This window comes from Pecten maximus, unplaced genomic scaffold (genome assembly GCF_902652985.1).
Source record: "Pecten maximus unplaced genomic scaffold, xPecMax1.1, whole genome shotgun sequence".
Taxonomy (NCBI): Eukaryota; Metazoa; Mollusca; class Bivalvia; order Pectinida; family Pectinidae; genus Pecten; species Pecten maximus.
In genome coordinates this window covers 25,612-34,933 of record NW_022979214.1, presented here as the reverse complement: position 1 = coordinate 34,933, position 9,322 = coordinate 25,612, and positions in this window count along the sequence as shown.

Below are 9,322 nucleotides of genomic sequence, written 5' to 3'. Positions count from 1 at the left end.
AGTTAACTTTGTGCACATGTATGGATGGTTTATTCACATTCCATACTTGTAGTTTATGCAAGTTTTTTTTCCTCATTTCTGTTTTTATATTGTTTTAAACTGTAGGGGTTTTTTTAAATTGCTTTATAACCCCAGGTTTTAGAAATTGGGATTTTGTAATTGGTTTTAATCCCAAAATGAATAAATCCAAAAATCAAATTTTTTTTCATTGAATATATGTTGAGTGAAAAACTTTTAATTCCAAAGAAGAATTTTTGCCAATAAGAAAAAAGAAAGGTGATTAAAATCTACACGATACCCTTCCCTGAAAAAAAACAACTTAGGGGGGGGGACTTTTGAGGAAAAATTTGGGTAGAGGTTTATCAGTTAGAAGTTTGAGTTACACAAAGAGAGGTACTTTTTTTGAGATGTATTTAAAAAAATTTTTTCCAAATGTTGAGGGAAATTTATTTAGGTAAACGTAGGATGCGGGAATTAATGCTGTTTCATTTTTGATTTGACAAAATGGCCCCCAAAATTTCTATTTTAACCACTATAGGATTTTGTTGGATTTCGGATTGGGAGCTGGAGTCAGGGCTTTTGATGAGTTTTTAAATCCTACTGGATGCCTCCCAATGATTATTTACAAAATGTTTTATATCATGGTTTAGATTGATTGAATATTCCCTGATTTTGATGACATTGGTATTCAGATAAGTCATCCGTGTGCTGATTGGACAAATGGCGACATTTGCTGGCTTCTTAATGTCAAAATTTAAGATTTGTCCAATTTAAATTTGATTGTATCTATGACACTATAAAAACGACTGCGATTACATTTCATAATTTAAAAAAAGGGTTTGCCATTTTTTGATTTCTGGTTGGTATAATTTAGATGTATGTTTTTGATGAAATTAGGTGTGAACGTGTATTTTGTTTGCTTCATCAGTGACTGCAGGGTAGTTTTTTGGGCTTCATATAAAAAATTTACATACATGTAAGTATAATGTTAGATTGAGAATTTTTTTCACAGCGCTTTCAAATGAGGAACAAAAGCCAACCAAGGATGGAGTAATGCTAATATTTCAATAATAGCCTATCCTCGGCAGCACAGGAAGGATAACATCAACATTTGGCAACATCAAACAGGCAAGTGTCACAGAACAAATAACAATTTGATCCATCTGTCAACGTATAGTTCACATGTTCATTGAGACAACACCTGGTACCATAGAGTTAAATTCACCCGCTTTAGTAAAAATAGAACTATTTCAGAATTTCCCATTTTCACATTATGATAATTAGTGCATTTAATCCTCTTCATGTATTTCCCCAGTGCAAGTGTGGCAAATTAATTAGCATATCCTAATTCCAAAATCCCCAAAAGTAACCCTTTTCCAGTTGTGCACAGGATGAAATGTTTTTTATCAGTATTTGTTTTTATTTCTACCAAAGGTAATTTTTCATGTGGATGTTTTTGTTCACCTGAGAAAATGTTCTGTTTTTTTTTTAGAAGTGTTAAGTAAACAGAGCCTGCTGTACCAAAATCCTTAGTGCCCAAAAAATTCCCAATCCCACCCTTGGGCTACTAAACGGGAAATTTTGATACAGAAAGGGGCCCACCAAGCCTATACTCCCAAGCCAAAACCAATTTTAAATTTTAACCGTTCTGGGGGATCACAAATATGCACATCTCCAAAACAAACCGTCTAGAGGATCGAAAAAAGAGCATCAAAAAATTTATTGCATGATTTGTACGTCTTGCAGCACCCAACTCCAGCATGGAGAGGCGGGAAATTCCTAGAGACTAGTTCAAGGGGGGAGGGGTTTAAGGGGAAGAGGTGGGTGTAGGCCAAGAGGGAAGGTGAGGGCGGGGAGGGGTAGAAAATTTTGGGGGGTTTCCAAGGAAAAATATAAGGTCATCCTCCCACTCCCCCCACAACAAACCCCCGGGGGGGGGAAATATGTTCAGTTTTTAGGGGCCCCCGGTTTTTTTCGTTATAAAAAAAAAAAAATTTTTTCCCCAAAAGGGACTTTCTTGCTTTTCCCACCCGCATTCGGGAAACAAAATTTCCTTCTCTCAAACTCAAACCAAAACAAATACGGGTATGCCTTTTGATTCCGGGGGGAAACTTGCGCCGATGTTCGATATAATGTTTTAAAAAAGGGGGAAAAATTTGCTGACTCCCAATGTGAAAAACAGAAAAGTCTAATGGCAGCATAATTACATTTGGGCCCCGCCTTCTGTGCCCTAGCGTTGTCCATCAGGGTTAAAAACAAAAAAAAAACTTTTAATGAGCTTAAAGCCTAGTTCTCGCTAAGGCTGCTCTTTGTCGACAACAGAAAAAATAATCCGGTGGAGGGGCTTCACAGGAAGTCCGTGTTAAAGTAAAAAAACTGCAATAAATCCCAGCAAGGATGCATCCCCCGGAGGACAAAAAGCAGGGCCCCGTGAGTATTTCAAAGGTTTCAAAAAACCCTATCACCTGTCATACAGGGATACAGTCCCCGCAGGTAAGTCAGCAGGAATAGTGGGGAAAAAAAAAATAAAAAGTCTCCAGTTTTTTGGGCAAGAACAGGAAAACAGTTTCCCACAATGGTTGTTCAAAGCAATACCTGGGTGAAAAATTTGGGAGCAGGTGTACTGATAAAATCCCAAAAAATGAAATTAGGTCAACGTGAAACAATTATCAAACGAACTTGTCACAGATACGGCCCCAAGTGACCAGTAGCTGTAAAATTCCTGCCAATCTGAACTGCCGAAATAAAAAATAATTTAAAAGGGGGGCCCCAAAATTACATCATAGATCATGGGAATGGGTCCAAAAAACCATGATTGGGTGGTTCAAGGGTTTGAGGGAAAATATGCCAAAATGCCCAGTAAAACAGAAAAAATATACTGGGAACCCTAAAAAACCTTTGGAAATTTTTGCCGAGTTTGAATTTTTTGGAAAGTGGCGTTTTCAACGTGGGGGAATTTTAATATAATTTTTCTGGTGTTCTTTTTAATTAATCTTTTAAATTAGGGTGATGTTACGCATCACGACTCAAAATAGTATTAGGACTAACATATATTGTAGTAGTTTTAATGAATCAAACCGCGCGCGATGGATACGTGAAAAAATTTCTTCAAAAAAATTTTGGAGCAAATTTATCCAATTTGCGATTTCTAAATTTAATTAATATAATAACGTTTATCCAACCCCTATATTTCCTTGCCGGATCGACTATAGGTAATTTTTAACTTTTTGTAATACCATGTTCTACAAAAAATTTATATTACCTATAACGCAAGGTTCATATGAAATGATGGAAATTAACGTTATTATTATCAGTATTTTTTTTATTAGGACGGATCCTTGGTACTTTTAACTGGTCATCTTCCTGTATTTATCAAACTGAGAATATTCCTTTTTTAGAATTTAAGAAACCCACCTCGTATTATTCTAACATTACATCAAACTCACTATATGCATTTTTATCACTCACCCGGAGTCGGATATCCGTATAATCGGTAAGTCCGTTTTGTTATAAGTCAATTTCTCTCAGGTTTCAGACAGTGAATATTTTTGATCTTTTAGGGGTATTAAACTCAATTAAGTATCCAAAGTTTATATGAGTTATCTTTGGCTTCACTGGAGCAGTCGGATCCTATCCTAAGGGTTTTCAGAAGGAAATCCTAAAAATGCTTAAACTTTTAAGGAACCTTCCATATAGTATACAAAAATACAAACTATGTGTCCAACTCAACTCCGGCTAATCGAATTCCAAGTGTATTTCATGTACATGGAATTGTAGATGGGCGGTGTGTCTCTTGTCGACTGTGTAACCCAACGGGACTTGTATTTCAATTGCTCAACGCAAACACTTTTTATATAGTAATATGCAGGAGTTTGCTGTTTGCACAAGGATCGGGACACACTTTACTCCCAACTTTTGAATATATCGAATTGACACAACAACCTGTTTTTAGGACAGTCGTCCAAAGTAAACGAGATGTCAAGGTGTTGAAATAGACGTTCCCACAATTATAAGTATCAAATGACAACATCGGTACATACTTGATTTCATTATACTACTGAAGCGGAAGAACAGATTTCAGCCATCGTTTACCAACAAATTCAAATATGAACTCGAGTTATGAAGAATTTCGAACCCGACGCTATGTTATTGGAAGGCTGCGCTATTACAGAAAACTATCGTGTGGAATTACTGTCAATTTTTCAAAGTACGCCATAAATTCCACGTTCACACAGACAACATGTGCCACTGTAATCATATCTTCATAGATTATCATTATATCCACAACAGTCAAAGAACAGAAAACTCCATAGTTTTGAAGATAATACTTTCCAATATTGAACATCTGAGTAATGATAGATTTCGAATCGCGCTCGCCACCATGTTATGACGAGCGGCCCATACACCAGAAACTGTAATGTGTGGACCAGTAATTATCCCATTATAGATACCGACCTATCTGGTAATGGATATACTTGTTTATAATATAGTATCAACTTCATTATAATATAGTAATAGTTGTTTTTATTGCATAAACCCATGCTATGGATGTTTTTCAGTGTTTTGAGGTCCTGTAAAGGCCGTCATTATAGAACAGGAAGATATAGTACGATACAAAGGACTGACTTCTATCTTCTTCCATGTAGTGTATTTGCTAGGGTTCTCACTGCTGTTGTTTGAGAAGAGCATACATTCCATTTAGAGTGTCGGTGTTTAATAACCCGGATTTCGTTGAGAGTCCGATCGATAGACGTACATACATCACTTGGTTAACTCCCGTGGGACAATCGGAAACGTCATAGATTCGAAATGGATGACTTTGTTTCGATTTCACAAGTCCCCTGTCATACATCGATTCTCTGGACGGAAGAAGACTCCCTAGGTAATGACAGGCTTTGGTGTGGGGGTTTGTGTTCGGGGGGGGGGGGGGGGGGGGGGGGGGGGGGGGGGGGGGGGGGGGAAAAAAAAAAAAAAAAAAAAAAAAAAAAAAAAAAAAAAAAAAAAAAAAAAAAAAAAAAAAAAAAAAAAAAAAAAAAAAAAAAAAAAATTTTTTAAATTTAAAAGGTCTGAGAAACGTCCCAATGAAAAACACATCGATACAGTACGATTTTCATTATTAACAAGAAATTTCAGCAAACATTCATTGAACCTCGAGTATTGATAGAATTTCGAACCCGCGCATCATGTTATGGAAGGCGGCTTTACAGAAAACTATGTGTGGAAATGTAATTCAATCCCCCCCCCCCCCCCCCCCCCCCCCCCCCCCCCCCCCCCCCCCCCTGAACTTGTTAATCCCGGCAACGTATGATTATGTGTTTTTTTCCCCAAGGGAAATACCTTCCAAGCTATTTGAAGGTTTTGGTTTTTTGCGAATAACATGTTGTTATGGGTATTTCACATTTTTGGAGGCCGGCTTAAAGTTGAAATTGGGAATTTTTGTAAAGACTGTTTAAATTACGAATCCCGGCTATTATCCTCCATTACGTGTTGCCGGTTTTAAAAGGGTTGAATTTTTTTGAAAGATAATTTCACAGGTGGTACCGGTTAATGAAACCCAATTGGGGGTCAAGCTTTCCCCGCCCTGGCGGGAAAGGCCCCCAGGAAACGGACGAATCATCGATCGGAACCTAATTTTCTTTAACCCGGGATATCTGGGTTTGGAAAAGTTGCTGAGGGAGAACTTTGGTGGGGGGAAAGTTTTATTTTCCCGGTGCAGTTGTACAGCTCTTAGCGTGGTAATTCTTACGCCCGGTTTATATACAAGGACTGTTTTTTTTACAAAATGGTGGCCTTTTGGATTCAGATAAAAAAAAATTTTTTTTGGTTTGAAAAGGGAGGAATTTTAAATTTGGGGGGGTTTTCCACACAGCCTTAAAAAACCCAATTTTTCCTCACTATTTGATCAATGGGTTGGGGAATTTGGGAAGGTAAAATGATTCAAATTTCATTAGTTTTATTAAAATTATTTTTAATGGACTCAAAATTTAAAGGATTTTTTTTTAAAATGTTTTAACACTTGAAATGGCTTTCCAAATATTAGGTTATGCCTCTCTTTTTAAAAAGGGTTTTACTTCCCCTTTCTTTTTCTTTCCCCCGTCTTATTTGGTTTGGGCTTCCACATCAAAACATAACTAGAAAGTTGGGTTTAAACCCTTTTTTTTTTTTTTAATTTTCCGGGCACCCCCAAAAAAAAACCCCTTTTTCCCCTTTTTTTTTCCCCCCCATTTAGGGGCCCCGGGGGCCAAACCCATTTTTTTAAAAAGGGTTTTTTTTTGGGGTTTTTTTTTTTTTTTTTCCCCCCGGGGGTCCCCTTTTCCTTTACAATTCTTGGCAGGCTTTTAAATGACGGTTTGTATTCTGACAAACTTGTGCGTCTATTAGGTCACAAGAAACGTGTTTTGTTACAAACCGTAACTGAATGGGCCGCATATGGGGTGAAAAAACCGGTTCATGATTCAATCAACGATTTATTTTTTTTTATCTGTTCACTAGTTGATTGAATGGAATTTGGAACTTGGATCAACATTATTTGATTTTATTAAGTTATCTTAATGGTCGGTGAATACGTTTATAACCAGCATATTTTATCCAAATTCAATCTATCCCGATAATCATAAAAATGTTATATGGTTATTTATACCTTACTTGGACAGGTTCCATTACTAAATATGGTCTTTATTAACATTGGATTTGTTGGAGCATCACCATAAAACGTTTCTATGAAAACCCGCTTTTAGCATGAAGGACAGCATTCAAAGTAGTTCAAATCATATTTCAACAGATTTTTAAACCCGTTGCAAACCTTTTCCAATTTTGCTAAACCATAAAATCTACCTATTAATGAAACCCCTTTTGCTGATGCTGAAAATATTTTTCGAGGAAGTAATTTATAAACTTGCCAATTTATTTATTGTCAAGTATTTTGAGATTTTGAAACAATGTTCCGTTTTCCTGTGATAAACTTCAATGTTCATCGTGCCAATCTAATAAGTTATTTAAACCGCCAATGGTTAATATTCTTTCCTTTTTCATATACTTCTTTCTTAGAAAAATTTAAAGTGAATTAAACCTGGTTATTCCAGTGGGGCAAGTCATGTCTCTGCAAAAAAACAAAATTTAAATTTCAAAGTCCCTCCTTCACAGTTCTGTAGTGCTACTAATCGGAATGGCCCAGCTTTAAACGTTGCACGGGGTTGGATTTTGGGTGGGTTCTCAACCGTTATGTCTTATTACGGGACCATGCATCAAAATTCCCAAAATATGGAATTCGTGATTGTTTTTTAAGCAATCAAAATTGATCAAAGTTTGCTTATAGCATAATAACCATGGTCATTTACACGATTTAATGTCCTCAAGAACGGTGGCCTTATTTCCGGCAAGTCCCAAAAATTTCAATTTAAGTTGAAATTTTGTAAATGGTCTACGGGCATTTTAAACCCCCGGGGATAATTTACCCTTGGTTGTGGTTCAATCCTTCCATTTCTGTTTCCCCTTATGGCCCCTGTCCGTTAAAAGGGTACCGGGTTCCAAAGTTTAATCCGTTATCTTTCCCGGGTTGGATAGCTAAATGATTAAAGGGCCCTTTTCCCGCCCCTTCCCGGCCCGGGGTTTTTCCGGGCCCCCCGGGGGGTTTCCCCCCCCCCTGGTTAAAAAATCAGGGTGGGGGGGGAAAAAAAAAAAGGGGTTGTTGCCGGGGACAAAAAGGGGCCCCCCCTTTCTTCGAACGTTTCCCCTTTTTTAAAAAAAAAATGCTTTTTTTTTCCCGTTGGGGCCCCGGGCCCCGGCCCCCCCAAAAAAAAAACATCCCCCCGGGTTGAAAAAGGGGGGAAATTTAAAAACCTGGTTGGTGGTTTTACCCCGGGTTTTTTCCCCTTTTTTAAAAAAAACCCCCCCGGGAACGGAAAAATTTTAAAAAACCGGGGTTTTTTTTTTTGGGGGGAAACCCTCGGGGGAAAAAATTTGGGAAGCCCTAGAAGGGTGGGGAAAGGGGGGGGGGGGTTTAAGATTTATAATCTTTTTGGGGGTTTAAAAAAAAGGGCCCAAAATTTTAAAATTTCCCTTTTTTGTATTAAGGGAAAAATCGAATTTTTCCCTTTAAGCCAAAATTCCCCCCCCGGGGTTAAGTTAAAAAAATTTTTTTAAAAATTTTAAAATTTAGGGGGGAATTTGGGGGGAAAAAATTTAAAAAAATTTTGCAATTTAAGGAAATAAAAAAAAAAAAAAGGAAACACAAAAATTTTTTTTTTCCGGGGAAATTTAAAAAATAAAAAGGAATTTAAAAAATTTATTGTCATAACTTTTCATATAGACACTTTCAAATTAGGGGGGGGGGGGGGGGGGGGGGGGGGGGGGGGGGGGGGGGGGGGGGGGGGGGGGGGGGGGGGGGGGGGGGGGGGGGGGGGGGGGGGGGGGGGGGGGGGGGGGGGGGGGGGGGGGGGGGGGGGGGGGGTTTACCCCAAACCCATTATTTTAAACCCGTAACAAACTTGTTACCAAAATAACAACACATCAGGAGAAAGTTGGTTGGGGGACCGAACTGAGGGGTTTAAATTAACCATCGAGAAAATCTTCAGAATATCCCCTTTTTAAGTTTTAATAGTAGAACGGGTTTTGTTTTTGCAAATCTCGAAGTATTAATTTTGCTATTCGTCCGATTCCACAATAAACGTATATTTAAAAAAAAAATACTCAATATTAAAGAAAAGAAAAGTATTCATGAAAATCCCTAATTTTTGGTCGTTTAAATTTTTTTTTAATTGTTTGGTTAAATTTTTTTTTTTTTAAAAAAAAAAAAAAAAAAAAAAAAAAAAAAAAAAAAAAAACCTTTTTTTTCCTTTTTTGGAATTTTTCCTTAAAAAAAATTATCCCAAAAAAGGGCAAAAAAAAAAATTTCTTTTCTTTTTAAGAGTACTTTTTTCGTTTTCACCCCCCCCCAAAAAAAAGTTTTTTTAAAAAAAAAAAAAAGGGTTTCTTTCTTTAAAAAACCTTTTTTAGCCCCCCCATTGTTAAAATTACATGGACCATGTGGGGTTACGTTTTTTTGAGATTTCATTTTAAAAGGAAATTTATCCCCAACCCCAATTCCCCATGCCGAGTTTTTTAAAGACCGTAAAAAAACCCATAATTAGTTCCGATTTTTTTGGGTTTTACCATATGTGATTAAATTTTGGCGTTTCCCGTAGTTATGTATTAACGTTTTTTTTTGATACGCTCGCTAGGCTTCATATCAAATTTCCGTTCCCAGATCCTTATGAAAATAAAGTGTTCAAAAACCCCTAATGCAGCTTATAAAAGCCTATGAGTGTTTTTTTTTTCCTGCTAA